Here is a 15892-nt window from a genome sequence, read left to right as displayed (position 1 = left end):
GGTCTATTCTCTTTTAGAAGGTAGTATGAAATTTCACATCAGGGCCAACGCATCGGCTCCCATTGTCAATTTTTTCCATTTCCATGTCTTTACTGGCACAAGTTCTTCATCATCTTCAATTTATTCTTCTTCTGAATCCCTCTTCTCTGTTTCGTCTTGTTTCTGTTTCTTCTCTTTTCTCGTAGGGCACTCTGAATTCCAGTGCCCTTTCTCCTGACAACGATATTAGGTATCTTGACTTTTGTCTCTCTTTCTTAGACGAAGCAGGTATTCTGGAGACAAATACCCATTTACCTTTGCAGATATAGCAAACTTCATTAGCACTTACACACTTTCGTATGACTCTCATCAAATCAACGACCAAAAGAGTAAGTTTTGTTGCCACTTTCGCACGTGAATTATGCTTTCGTATGACTTTTAGCAAATATTTGACCAGCAGGTCGATCTGTGCTGACTCTTCCATCTTCTTGATCGTTTGAGAGTGGAATGAATACTCTGACGCTAAGACACTCTCCTTATATACGGGGACCTGCTGCGTATGAAACCTAGTCAAATGTAATTTTGCAATAAGATGAAACGATTTCATTGAGGAAGTAAAAGACAATGATGTACTGTATCGCCTCACACAAAACCTGAAGTGTTAGTTCAAATCCGTGTCAGCGATTTTGAAGACGACATAACTGAGCTTTAATCAATGCTCTCCAATTATGCCACAAAACCACGAGTCCTGATTCACGCCAAAAGGAATTTCGTTCGGTCCATAAAAAATAGTATCACATCTGAGAAACGCAAAAACGAACTTCCAGAAAACTGAGAACGACGGCTTACACATACAACGTAAATGTATGAGTTCAAGTAGTGCGTAAAACTTAGTCAAATTAAATTTTTATAGTCAAGACGAAACGATCTCTTTTCGAACAAGAAAGCAGACACCAAGAGACAATGGCGATCCGTGTCACACAACACTTTTCAAAATGTATATTATCAGAGGCTTGTTCTAGAGATCTGCACGGTTAAATTAAATGTTGATGTATTTTGCAATAAGACGGACACAATTTCCATGGGATCGCCCATGGTACGATTGTTCGTGCATTAGTTTAATTTTTAAAAATATTTTTTTATATAAATCGCCTATAGGATAGACCCAGTAAAGCATGACCATTCTCGTCACTGTCTGAATAGCTACTCAAGTCAATTCGAAGCTAACGCGGTAAGAAAATAACTATAGCCACTTAGATGGAAGAGTCAGCACAGATCGACCTGCTGGTCAAATATTTGCTAAAAGTCATACGAAAGCATAATTCACATGCGAAAGTGGCAACAAAACTTACTCTTTTGGTCGTTGATTTGATGAGAGTCATACGAAAGTGTGTAAGTGCTAATGAAGTTTGCTATATCTGCAAAGGTAAATGGGTATTTGTCTCCAGAATACCTGCTTCGTCTAAGAAAGAGAGACAAAAGTCAAGATACCTAATATCGTTGTCAGGAGAAAGGGCACTGGAATTCAGAGTGCCCTACGAGAAAAGAGAAGAAACAGAAACAAGACGAAACAGAGAAGAGGGATTCAGAAGAAGAATAAATTGAAGATGATGAAGAACTTGTGCCAGTAAAGACATGGAAATGGAAAAAATTGACAATGGGAGCCGATGCGTTGGCCCTGATGTGAAATTTCATACTACCTTCTAAAAGAGAATAGATCAGAAAGAAAACGTAAGTGTCTCTTGGTCTTGACATTGTATAATAAGGATGGCGTGTTTTGTTTTTACTCACACTTTATGAAATTGTGCTCTTTCACCTCTCTCTTTCCCTCTGGATCATGTTTTAGTTAGAATTTAAATGGAAGGATGTTTTCCTTCACGCACGCTCTTTAGGCATGCAAGTCGGTAAACAATAGTCAGTCTATTCATCCATCATTTTGTGTCTTGATGTTTCCTAAATCACACACTGATGCCATAAAATAACGGGTTAAATGGGTTTTGTAGTGTTGGGAGTGGGGGTTGGGGTGTAGGTGTTTGGCAGAGTTGGTCAAGCAGGTGAGGGCTTAGGTGCTTTCAAAAAACTTTTTCTTCTTCACTCTGTGTTGATGGAATATAATGGGTTATTTTCTTCACTCTCTGTTGGTAGTATATATAATGGGTTATTTCTTCACTCCGTGTGGATAGTGTATAATGGTTTTCTTCTTCTTCCCTCTGTGGTGTGCGTGTGTGTGTGTGTGTGTGTGTGTGTGTGTGTGTGTTCGCGTACGTTGTGTAGATCGTATATTTGGTTGTTTTTTCTTCTTCCTCCCGAGTGTGGATAGTATATTTGGGGTTTGTATGCGTTAGCGACGTTGTGTGGATAGTATATTTGGGGTTTGTATGCGTTAGCGACGTTTTTAACTACTAGCGTCCGCCTCAGATGCTGGAAGTCGTGGGATCGATCTCCGGCTGAGTCATACCAAAGACTTACAAAAATGGTACTAACAGCTGCCTCGCTTGGCGCTCAGCATTAAGAGGTTAGTGTTAGGACTGGTTGGCCTGGTGTCAGGATAATGTGACTGCGGCACGATGCCCCAGTGCTAGACATCGCTATAAACTGCAACACTGCAGACATCGTAGCGATATGATTGAAAAATTGCTAAAGCTACGTTAAAAACCAAATCACACACACACACCTACCAACGGGAAGCTACTGCCAGCTTTTTCACGTATCCACACTGACCGAGCCTGAGACTCAGCCTAATGAGTATAGAGGTGAGATGTCAGAGTAATATTATTAAACCTATGCCATATTACAATTGAGGCCATTCTGAAAATAATTCCCGAACCTCTTAACTAGCGCAATGTACAGATTCCTCTCAAACCTTCATTACTGACAACCAATGAACTACCCCATGCATCAGAGGTATTTAATATGGCACGCATTTGATTCAGACAAAAGAAGGCAAGCCTTTAGAAAGGCTAATAGTATCAGCAACGAAACGACAAACAAGCAATAACACAGAAGATAATAATAATAATAATAATGTGTTGAATTGTATTACAAGCCACTGACTAATGTACATGACGTGGCACGCAAAAGTGTAACAGTGTGTAACGGGAGAACAATATAAATGCATAATTACTGCGTTTTTTATTAGTTGAAAAAATATAAATTGATTTTTTTAAAATTACAACACGCAGCCTTTTGAACAGAAGTTTGCGATCGTAACATATCTTGACTGTAAATGGCAGGAATCGATAATACAAATTGTTTCTTATTTATTTATGGCTTTGATGGCAAAAACATGCTAGATTAATCACGTTGTATGCCAAGTCATATATTTTTCTAATGTTAGGCTTTCGTGTGAAAAAATAATGTAAATTCTTTCTTCGCAATTCCCCATACAACGGAAAAGCAGTTATTAAAATTTAAGTTTCAGTATTATCGTTGCACATATGACAATCCTTCTTCATTATTTTCATATCTTCATGTCCCATAACAATTCTCGATATTTTGGACAAATGAAGCTTACTCTCAAATACCAAAAGAAACGCAATCTTTTTGCATTGGCCCAATCTCCAAAGGGATTGTTTGCCTAAAACTATATTTATATTTAAAATCACACATCTCATCTCTCATCATCTGACTTCTGCAAACATCATACTTCTTTCAACATCTTAAATGAAGATCGTAAAATTGTTTATAATATACGTCTCCTAGCATTATCAGGATTCTAAAACTATATCTCATAATTTCTTGGTATATTATATTCTACATGCTAACTCTTCCTAATGCATAACACACGAAAGCATTTGGAGTAGACTTAGATATACCAAGAATATATTTATAAAGTCACAAATTAGCTTTCTCATTGTCGGAGGCATTCCAATCCGAAGAAATGCAGTTACAGGTTGTTTATTTTTTACAACATATTGAAATACGGCACTTTAATATATGCACAGACTTCAATTATTTCAAAGACAAAGCTTGTCGACATTAGATTCTTTGACACATGTAATTAAAAGATTTCTTTAACAATAGTACTGCTTTTCATAATTTGTGAGATATCTCCACGATACGATAACTTCACGACATTCACTAAACCTTGATTGATTCCTTTTTTATTCCTTTTTTTTTTTTTTTGTCTTCTTTCATTTTTACTTTGATCAAGACACCGCTAACGCTCTTGATTCCAATGTGCAGCTAGAAGAATTCGAAAAACCAGGATGCAAGTGTGAATCATCGTCAAGCACAGCATCATCAACTTTTAAAAACGTTGGTCATATTCGCATGATCATCGCGATTATATTTTTCAAAGATAAATACGAGAACAGCCACAAATATCTGAGGAAGCTCAGCAACAACATCACACGGGATGAATGACAAAAATATGTCTTTCATGAGTTAGCTGTACACAGTTATCCGCCAATCAAGTAACATCCAACGTCAACCGGCTGCAAACCCTGGTGGAGTCGTTGCGCTTGGGAAATAAATCCGCAGACATCATTCAATAAAGCAAAGGGAATGGCTTGAGCATGTATGCATATGAGTATAGCACTCTCTTGCAGGAATGGATCGAAGAAGTATACGACTAATTAATCGTCGCGTTCGTGTATAATGGACAACACAATATTATTCACAGAACATAACGCTGCAATGCAACATATGGTTACAATCAAAACTTTGTAGTCCACGTTGATGGTCACCTCACGCAGAACACAGCCGCAATTTGAAATTTCATTTCCTCAAGAAATCATGGAATAGCCGGGTCAATCATCCAAAACTGCATTGGCGCAAATATGTGTGCACTGTGGTTGAATATAATGTTCATTTCATTTTGAGTGCGGTATGGAAGATGTAATTTCACTTGAAATGTAGTCGAAATTACAGTACAATTTCGAAATGTGTAATCTTGCTTTAGAACCCATGACATGGCTCATGAAATTCGGATTTGCAGAACTAAGAAACTACATTCTGAGGATATTCAGGATGTAAAGCTGTAAGTATATTATTGCTACTTTAATTACCAGCTAAAGACGACACGTTTAAGCCTTGTCACATGTATGCTATTTGTAGGAACCAAGCAATGTTATGATCTGTCAGGCGTCTATTGCTAGCCCAAATCCAAAACATTGTATCAGAAAGTTAATGCGGACTATTGCAAAGAAGCTGGTATGTGGCAGTCCGCGAAACATCTGCTTTAATTCATTTAGAAACAAATTTAATCAACAAAAACGTAAAGCGTCTACTACATGAGTTTACGTGGTTTGTTTACAAAGTAGTTCCTAATACACTATTGGGCACACGTGTTGTGCACGTGAGTTCAATATGAAAGTTACAAAAACGTACAATAGTGCACGATTCTAACAATGTAAAGTTAACGGAGACAAAAATTAGCATATACTAATAATGATTACTATCGCTGTACATGCCTGTCACTGATGTTCGACAAAGAGGTCACTGGTCATCAGGCTCACAATCCGTTTAACTAGTGGTTTGTTTATCATGATTGTGTAACACATAACGATCCACAGGCGGAAGGTGCAATAGCAAAATCGGCAGCTCATTTTGCACGGCACCGAGAACAATTTCAACCTGAGCAGCAGAGAGGGCGAATCCCACAAACTATTTCGCTTAACAGAGCCTTCTATCGAGAACATTTTAGATAGAGTGATTCTTTTCACAAAATAAACCCTCCAGTCAGTAAACATGACAAAATAGGCTTTCTCTGCTGACTTGAAGGGTTATCTCATGAAAATATCTACCTATACAACTATTTCTGCTAATACAAGGGTCTATCTTGCGAAAACACTCGGGTTTGTTTAGCCCTCTCTGATGCTCTGAATTAAAAATTGTCAGCTGTTATTGTCGTCTCTGATCGTTTTTGGTATTTGTGTGTTACATAAATCACGTCTGCCGCGTGAGAATATCCTGGTAGGGTTTGCCTGTCGTCGCCCTTTCTCTGCTGCTCTCTAGTTAAAAATTGTATCTAAACCAACTCGATATCTTGTCCTGGGGTCATGTAAATTTACTGTTACAAATCCGTGCGGTTTGGACTGAGCATGACTAAAGAAATTTCTGAATTTATTTATATCCATGTCGCCGTTACACCAGGTTTGATGAATATTTCTTAACGTGTGCGTGTCGACTCCGTTAAACACCGCAAGAATATTACAGTTATCTCTGATCACTTTCGGGATTTGTGTATTTCGCTGTGTTGCATAAATCACATCCACGTTTTTATGTCTGCCGCGTGAGAATATCCTGGCAGGGCTTGACTGTTTGTCTAACATTACATTATTTACACTTCCATCAATGTCATCAATACTCGGCGCTTCATTGATATCAGTGATAAATTCAACGACATCTTTATCGTCCTCACTTATAACTTTTACACTGTTGTTAAAATCATTTAGCACGCTGTAGCATCACTGATCGTCCACAGATGGAGCTACCAAATACAACTTATCCCACTTCATCCACTTCATTATTAAATTAAGTAACAACTGTGTCTTACCCGACCCAGATGGGCCTATAATTATCATTCGAATTGAATTTGGTAGCACCGAGTTATGTTTAATTGGCTCTCGTCGTTTTGTAGCAGAAAAGTCAGTGATCTCCATTAGATATATTATAAAATAATATGGACTTATATTGTGTGAAATGTAGAACACGTACCCCAACTGTGGACATAACAACCACTACAACAAAAAATAATCGACAAGCGCTTACAGGCAAGTGTGAACGATGCGGTACAAAAAAAGTTCAAATTTATTCCGTCAGGTAAAAAAAAAGGAGGTGATATCGCAGCCAAGTTAGGAAAATTACCAGGAGCTCCATGGGGAAAATATCCAGGAGAAAAAAATCTTCCAGGATATAATTACTGTGGTCCTGGAACCCGACTTGATATCAGACTTGATGCCTTAGATCAGCCCAATCCAGGTGAGTATCCGATAAACGCTATTGATAAGGCGTGTCATGCGCATGATGTAGCTTACCGAAGTAAGGATTTGCAACAGCGCCATCTCGCGGATATGAAATTAATTCACGCGTTAAATGCCAACACTGATAAATCTTTCAAAGAAAAGTTAGCTAGCTGGTTAATAAAATCGGCAATGAAAGGTAAATTAACGCTAGGTGCTGATAATTAATTATAATGGAGTCGATTTATTATTCACCAAAAGGATATTGGAGAGGTAGCGCAGCAATTAGTAAACTTGCTAAAGCAGCAAAAGTTACGCGAGTCACTGCTAAAAATTGGTTATCCCGACAGGCAATATGGCAAATGTATCTACCGCGTCCTAAACAAATTCACTTTGCACATTTTGATGTTACTGTGCCAAATGAAGTTCACCAAGCCGATATATTATTTCTGCCACACGATACCATTCGTCGCCGAACATACAAGTACGCGTTAACTGCAAGTAGATATAAAGATGCGGAGCCGTTGGCGTCTAAAACAGCATCTGAAGTTGCTTCTGCGTTTGAATGAATTTATCAACGAGGACCTGGACCACAAGGTGGTCTGCGATGGCCACAGCTGTTACAAGTTGATCCTGGCAAAGAGTTTCAAGGCAGAGTATCATCGTTGATGAAGCAACATAATGTCACCGTCAGACGAGGGCATACTGAAATTCATCGTGATCAGGCAATTGTTGAGCGATTTAATCGAACGCTAGCTGAGCGGTTATTTGGATATCAATACGCGAAGGAATTCATTCAGGATAAAAGATCTCGCGAATGGGTTGCAAGATTACCAGGTGTGATAACTACGCTAAATAATGAAATTACTCAAACAACCAACATGAAACCTGCCATCGCGATCACCAAAAAAAATATACCTGTGCAACGACGTGGTATTTCAGCGCAGCCAATATTAGGTAATGTCACTGTGAGATATTTATATGAACCAGGTTAACTTGAAGGTGGTAAACGAAGAGCGACCGATCCTATCTGGAGTGTTACTACACGTAAGATATCTAACATAACAAGATCCACTGGTAGACCAGCAATCTACAGGCTGGATTCGACTGCTCCTCAACGTGGATTCACACGTGAGCAATTACAAGTAATTCCCGAGGACACACAATTACCACCCCGATCACTTAACTAGCGCTGACACCTCGACGTCGATTACACTCAAGACAGGTCAGCATCACATTATCGCGTGTATGACCGCGACTGTTATCTTTTCTATCTACGGTAAATTGTCTTGAATTTTTATTCGAATACTGTCATAGCATTATACAATTACAGCTTGCGCAGTGATTATTCTGTTGTTGTTTCAGAGCGCTGATAAAATCAGTGTCGAGGTCGAAATCGCGATTATTTTTTTGTCACTCTGTTTGTAACCGGCTAGTTTTCTTTTTATTATGTCGCTGTTGTTTTCATTGTTGGCGTTTGACTCTTCCAAGACAATTCTTCATAGTTGAGATAGATCTTCTGACTCTGGACACAGCCAAGTAAACTAAATTTGACCATTCGATTCGATCATCAACGATCCAGACAGTTGTATCACTGATAGTCAGTCCTTGAGATGAATGAATTGTCATTGCGTATCCTAGCGTCCACGGGGATTTGTTCATTTTTAGTGCGTCTTTGACAGCATTAATATCAATTAGCACAATATCATTTAATACTAAATTATGTTTCCTTGACTCTGTCCCAGGAATATCAACATCTATATTCTGTAACCGCGTATCAGATGGTCTATAACATAACGGCACTGGCAACATTGGAAATTTTTCTTGTTGTAATTGAAATAGCTGCTGTTCAAGTGTGTCTCTAACTATCTTTCTACTTGCCACTATCAAATCTTTTGGTTTCCACATGCTCCAAAAGTCGCTCATTGAAGTTTCAGGAATCATCTCGCGCATAATTTCGCATTGAATTTTATTCGGTTGTGATCTGATTAATGTTTTAAATTCCTTCAACGTTGCATCAAGTGCTCTATGATCATCAGACACTTCTTCATAATAATCAACAAAATCTTTTAACCAATCATGTGGAGATACGCCGACAAACGGAGATGGCTGACCGTGATCACCGTACATTATCACTGCAGTATTCGCTGTTAGCAGCCAATCCAGGAACAATTTTAATATATCTAACGACACTGTGCATATCTCATCCCAAATTATTTTCCCGGGAATATATTTTGTTCCCATTCGATCTGGAGTCCATACACCACCGCTGTATTTGAAAAAAGCTGTGATAAGTACAAGAATTAACTTTGTAAATCAAAAAGATGTTCTTGAAAGAGCCGTCGTAGTTGTTCTTGTTGTGTTTTATGTTCTTGATTAATGATTTTAAAATTATAATTAAGATCACCATCGAGAATAGTCGCAACTACATCTTCTCCTCCTTCTAGTTTACGAGCAAAATACCACCTCATATTGTCCTTGTTGCGAAATTCAAACCAACTAGTACCCCCGATGTATTTTTTAAATTATCCAAATTTAATTTATATGGCATGGTAATTTCATGATGTGACTGTGCGTCAGTGACATAGTCAGACTTTTTAGGCGTTGGTGGTATTGGTTGTACCGGTGAAGCGATTTCAGGCCATCCTAACACTGTTCTGATTGAGCTATTAAATATATCCACGGCGTAGTCTGGGGTGTTTATTTCGATCGCGGAAGACAGCGTTGGCTCATGAACAGTTATTTCTATTTTGGACTCCTTTGTTGTAATATTTTTTATTCGACTTTGTAATTCCTCATTGATTTCTTCGATTTGATAAGACCCGGTTGGTAACCCAATGACGTTCCAGTCTGGTGTACCATCGGGTTTATTTTTATATGCAAATACAAACGAATTATTTGCTCGTAATTTACCAAGCGACGCTGATCTGATATTGGACCAACTGTGATATACTCGTAATTGTGCTAACGCGATTTCGCTTGCTGGAATCGCAGTTGGAAAATTAATATTGAATTCTGGCTTAGTTGAGGTTACTGTTAACAAAGATGTTCGCGCCGGGCTTGTATTTGCGACTATTTGATGAAGTAGTAATTCTGTCATTATTTATCTGCTGTCGTTTCAAATCGAAGTACTTTGTACTCTGAGTATAATCGTTGTACATATTTGCCATTTGCGGGAATTCGGAATCTGATACTGTTGTATCGTCAAGACTGGATGATATCAGCGACGACAATTTCGAGTAGGTGCTCGTGGCCGCGCTGTTTAACTTTTCATATTCGTGCAATTTTGTTAGAGCACACGAGAATATTTTTTTCGCGATAATATTAGCAACTCCTGCAATTGTCGCTGATGTTGAAACTGTATTTGTGACCGCGATTGCAGTTGTCACTGGTGTCAGCGCTGATAATAATACTCCCGTGGATGCAACTACCGCGGATACCGAATGCACTATTGTGTTTAACACGGTTACACGCCGCTTGTATTTTTTTACCTTTGCTGTGTATTTGTTAATAGTATTTTTTAACTCTGACTGCCATTCGCGTACCTGATCATATCTGTATTGTTGCGCAGTTGACTTCGTCGTTGACTTCGTCGTTGAGGCCATTTTATTATTTTACGCAGTAACCAATTGAGGTGTTTCAGCTACGAATTCCAAACACCACCAGTAAGATGTTGCGTTAAATTCTTGTCGGCGGATTCCAGTATAAATGTTTCTTCGGTTCCGCTATTTAATATGATAGTCACAACCCCGGAATACTTGTCGGTGGAATGTCTCCAGGGATATGTTGTGAAGATTTCAAATTTTGCGGCACTGAACACAGACAGTCTATACACTCCAGTGACTGTTGCGGTATATTTGATAGTTTTATTTTGCTGCGACCATGTTGCAAATCCAGATGATACCGTGTATACGATGTTGGTGATATGCCCGGGAGTAACTCCAGTGGGGATTTTAATCAAACTGATTTTGTTAACGATCTCAGGAATCTCCGCTACGATGTTTTGCTGTGTTTGTTTGATCGTGTCAATGTTGGTCTTGATATCAACGAGTTTTATATCGATGACGGGAGGAGTTCCAAAGAATTTATCCGTGGCATCATCGGTTTTTTGAAAGTTTCTTCGAAGTCTTGTAAACGCGTTTACATGAACATCATACTCAGCCCGCAACGTTGTTAGTTTACCGTCAATGGCGCTAGCGCTTGCGTCAACATATTGTTTGTTTGCGGCATCTTCCGGGGATGTTGGATCTCTCAAAACCACTATTTTGTTACCGTTCATGCTGAGTTCACCTGTCATTGTATCACCGGTCTTTTTTACACGTTCCCCTGTAGCTTTTTGCGTATCATCTCGCAGCGCCACGATTGATATCAGAGAATCTCTGATTTTTCCGCTATCAGTGAACACAGGGATGTTACCTGGAGTAGCTCCAATAACCCTACGAATTATTTCATACCATTTGATATCACTGGTTTTTAGTATTCCGTGTCGGTCCTGAAAAATAACAACCTCATCTGGGTCTATCCCGGTCAGACTTAAAAGATTATCGATTTCAACTTTGGTCGCATATTTTGACAAATCCACGTCGGCGCGTTTTTTTGTCTTTGTTTCGATGAGAGATCTTCCGTAAATATCAACCATTATTTGATAGGAAACTGTTTAAATCGACCCATGGTATACTCGTACACGACTTTGTGAGGTGGTTTGGTTGACGCTGATATCGCATCAAGAACATTTAATACTTGTTGACCACATATCGGAGGATCGGTCAGTAGTGAAGGGGGGCACCCTACGGACAATGGGAATTAGCATTACAGGGACCCCTGGGTCACTCTACGGACAATGGAAATTTAACATGGAGAAAAATCGTGGGTCACTCTACGGACAAGGGGAATTAACATGGAGAAAATCGTGGGTCACTCTACGGACAAGGGGAATTTAACATGGCAATAAATCGTGGGTCACTCTACGGACAAGGGGAATTGAACATGGGATTTTTTTTTTAAAAATTTTTTTAAAAAAAGGGGTAGGCAATTCAAAGACTATCTCTTTTCGAGAAATATGGCTGGCCCTGAAAAGGGCCTTTGGGTTTTATGTTAATGTATTCATTAACATAAATGGCACCGCATTGGTCTTCTTCTTGTTCTTAGGCTACGTCTCACTGTTGGTCCGTACATCAGCACTCTTTTCAGGCATCCTTGTCTTTCGACGTAGATCCTACGTATCCACAGGCTGGTGTTGGTCCTGTGGACAACGGTCCACTTCGATCGGACATACATGAGCAAGTCTGTCCGAAACATCATGGAAGACACAAGGGTGGATGACTCAACTGTAGTCCACATCTTGAAGCGACGAGAACAGGTGAATCAATGCAGTCAACGGCGCTTATTTATAGGAGGAGGAAGGATTGAAACGGATTGAGTTCATTTACCAATCCGAACACGCGTTACAGAATTCAGTCAGCTCGCATCCAATCCGAAGAGACCAGTCTGTGACGTCACGTAGTCTATTTAGATTCGCTAGCGCTTGTGTGCAGTCAATCTATGCGACAGTGATTCAACATGACGGAAACTCAGAAAACGATCCATTGGGGTGCACCAGCAGGGGAGACTGCCCAAGGGAACTCGGACTTACTTTCAGAAGAGGTGAATTGGGATTTTGTGGATTTTCTCTCCTCGCAAGAATTTGTTCCGGAACCTTCGTTACCTTCTTCATTACCGCAAGTGGAGAATTTTAGACAGAGACAGAAAGAAGAATTGGAGAAATTTATACAACGACAAAAGGAAGCGGAACAGGCTTTTCTCCTACAGCAACAGCAACAAGAAGAAGAGGTAAGAAAAAAACAACAGCAACAACAGCAAGAAGAAGTAGCAGCAAAGAAACAAGAGGGTGAAAATCAAACGGCTACGGTACTGTTGGACATTTTAGCGGAGTTAAGAAGTCTGAAACAAATGTATCAGACTTCTTTATCACGACCGAAGAGAATACGACCTTCCCGAGCCAAACATGTCAACCCTGTGACTAAGCCTACCTTACCACCCTTAGTGATTTCAACCCAATCATTATCATCATCAACATTACGCAGTCCAGAAGTAGGCCTTGGCCGTGGCAAAGGCTTAAGGCAGTTAAAATTGATTGCTTAAACTCACCCCTACACCATGAAGAAAAAAGGCCCTTTTCAGGGCCACCCACATTTCTCGAAAAGAAATACAATTTCAATTTGCCAATAACTCAAAAAAACTCACCCATGTTACCCTTTTAGTACGTGTCTGTGTATGAGTGCGTGAGTGTAGCTTCTTATTTTAAAATCACAACTCAAAGACACTTACCTTATATCATTCATTTATTCTTTTCTCCATTTTTTACAATCCAATTCACAATTTATAACACAACACTTTAATGAAAAGTTCATTAATTTCTTCTTTTCTCCTTGTTTAGTCTCTCTGTTTTTTGAATTTCTTCACCGTCACACTCTTTTCCTCTTCTTCTTCTTCCTCCTCGCTTTCTTCCCTTCTTCTTTTTTTCTCCTGTTTCTTTTTCTTCACCTGTCTTCTTTCTTCCTCAGAAGAATCCCTCTCTTCCTCTGAAGAATCCCTCTCTTCTTCTGAAGAATTCCTCTTTTCTTCTGACTCCTCTTGTTTCTTTTTTGGGCAATCTGGAGACCAATGTCCTTTTTCTTTACAATAATAACAGGTATCTTGACTTTTGTCTTTTTTATCCCCTGTTTTTTTTCTTTTTTGACGGTCTGGACACTCTGAAGACCAATGCCCTTTCTTCTGACAGATATAGCAAGTATCTTGACTTTTATCTCTAAAGGAAGGAGAGTAGTCCGTAGGCTGGTCTGAAGAGAATTTTCTAATGACCCCTCGCAAAGCTCTGACGAAACGTTCCATCTGGTCAGTCTCTTCCATCGTTGTGCTTGGTTTGAGAGTGAAATGAATAGTGAAAGGACAAGACACACACCCTTTTATATACGCTGGTTTGCTATGACTATAAAGTAGTTTATGGTGTTTGAACTTGAGTCATTTGACTTTTTGCTTTCAAGATGAAACGATCCCATTCATTCGAGAAGAAAGAAGAAGAAAGTAAGAGGCAGAAACGTGATCTATCGCCTCGTACCAGGGCTGAAATCTTGGCACAAATTCATGCCAGTGATTTTGAAGAGGACATGAGTGAACCAGAATCAGAACCCTCTAAACCAAGTTCACCACCCTTAGTCAACCCTGAAAAGTACTATTCCATTCGAGAGACGGAAAAGCGCTCCTCTAGAAAATTTAGAACCACGGCTTACAAATACACGGTGAAGTTTAAAGATTTCAAGGCTGAAGTGCCGTTAGAGAAAGCAGAAGGGTTCATCACCGAGGTGTGGGATTCTTTGCTCACTTCACTCAAGCAGCAATGTCAACCCAAAGAAGACGATCGCTTGAGACTTTCCATACAACACGACGGTTTGAAATCCCCTGTTTGGATCGAGTTTAGCACCCCTGCAGAATTGACTGCTTCCAAAGTCATGGACAAGATTCAACACGTACAACAATCTAACGATCAGTTTGACATCACCGATGGTAAAGCCACACTGGACATGACCCACGTCTCTCCTCCTCAAGGGACAGGACGCAAAAAGATGTTATTGGTGGACGACCTTCGCAACACCAAAACGAGTCTCGTCCGAATTAACAACCCTCATGACCAGATGTGTTTAGCCCGTGCCATCGTGGTGGGACGAACCTATGCCAACAAGAACGACACGGTAGAATGGAAAAGAACCTGGGACACTATTCAACGTTCCGACCGAGCCAAACAACGAAACGAAGCAGAACTCCTGTTACAACAAGCCGGACTGCCCAAAGACACACCCTGTGGCATTCCTGAGATGCAAAAATTGCAAGATGCCCTAGCTCCACGCTACACCTTGAAAGTGCACCCTCAAGAAGTGCGCGGACCTCTGTTGTTTCGAGGCCAAGACTTTAAGGACGGAAAATACATTCACCTTTATCATCACGATGACCATTTTGATACCATTACCAGTATCACTGGATTCCTGAGATATGTTTATTATTGTGAGAAATGTGACCATGGTTATAATAATCGAGAGCAACACAAACATTGTGGATGGAAATGCTCAGGATGTTTGGCCTCTCCACCCTGTCTGAGCGAAGAACCAGTGCCTTGTTCCACTTGTCTGCGCACGTTTGTCAGCCCTAAATGTTACCAACAACATTTGAAGACGCAAGGTTCACAGCAGAAATGTGCTTGTCAACTGCTGAGATTGTGCTCTACGTGTGAACAAGTCATACGTACCAATAATACCAAGGCACACGTATGTTCAGGAAAGAAAAAATGTCACATTTGTCACCACATCGTGGACTTGGAACACCAATGTTACGTGCAAAAATACCAACCCCCACCAGAGAAAGAGGACGGTCACAAGAAGAAAGGCAATTTCATCTTTTTCGATTTCGAATGCATGCAAGAGACTGGCATTCACATTCCTAATTTCTGCGTGTCTCATCGAGCGTGCGAGAAGTGCATTCAAGAACCTATCTTCAGTCATTGCCCTCACTGCAGCAAGATTCCTGGAGGGCGTGAAAAAATCTTTCGGGGACCAAACACGTTAGCCGATTTTGCCCAATGGGTCTTAGACCCCGTCGACAAGACGTGGAGCCAAGAGGACATCGAACGTTACGGAGATTGTCATCGTCATGCCACGGTGATGGCTCACAATTTCTCCGGATACGATGGACAGTTTCTTTTGAGGTACTATACGGAACAAGGCACCGAACGTCCTAAAGTGACTTTGAACGGGGCCAAAATCATTTTCATGCAAGTGGGACAAGTACAGTTTAAAGATTCGATGAGCTATTTGGCCATGCCTTTGAGTCGAATGCCTAAAACGTTTGGAATGACAGAAATGGCTAAAGGGTACTTTCCACACTTTTTCAATACGGAAGCCAATCAACATGCCGTTCTACCCCATTTACCTGAGGCTCACTATTACGACCCCGACAAC

General features: G+C 40.0%; 1 protein-coding gene across 5 annotated transcripts in view; it reads right to left on the bottom strand.

Moving 5' to 3' along the window:
* LOC149791214 (sodium/potassium-transporting ATPase subunit alpha-like) overlaps positions 1-15892 on the bottom strand; it is a 161357-nt gene that overhangs the window by 93007 nt on the left and 52458 nt on the right. Inside the window, exon 1 of one of the 5 annotated variants that reach the window (XM_089969687.1) lies at positions 5394-5590. The exons of the other annotated variants lie outside the window; for them this stretch is intronic. The gene's annotated coding sequence lies outside the window, so the exon portion shown is untranslated. Of the gene's footprint in view, positions 1-5393; positions 5591-15892 lie in introns of those variants that run through there. 5 annotated transcript variants of the gene reach the window in all.

The sequence above is a fragment of the Sinohyriopsis cumingii genome, chromosome 9 (genome assembly GCF_028554795.1).
Source record: "Sinohyriopsis cumingii isolate HCF-2022 chromosome 9, ASM2855479v2, whole genome shotgun sequence".
Taxonomy (NCBI): Eukaryota; Metazoa; Mollusca; class Bivalvia; order Unionida; family Unionidae; genus Sinohyriopsis; species Sinohyriopsis cumingii.
The sequence above is the reverse complement of the archived record's forward strand: the minus strand, read 5'-3'. Positions and strand labels throughout refer to the sequence as shown.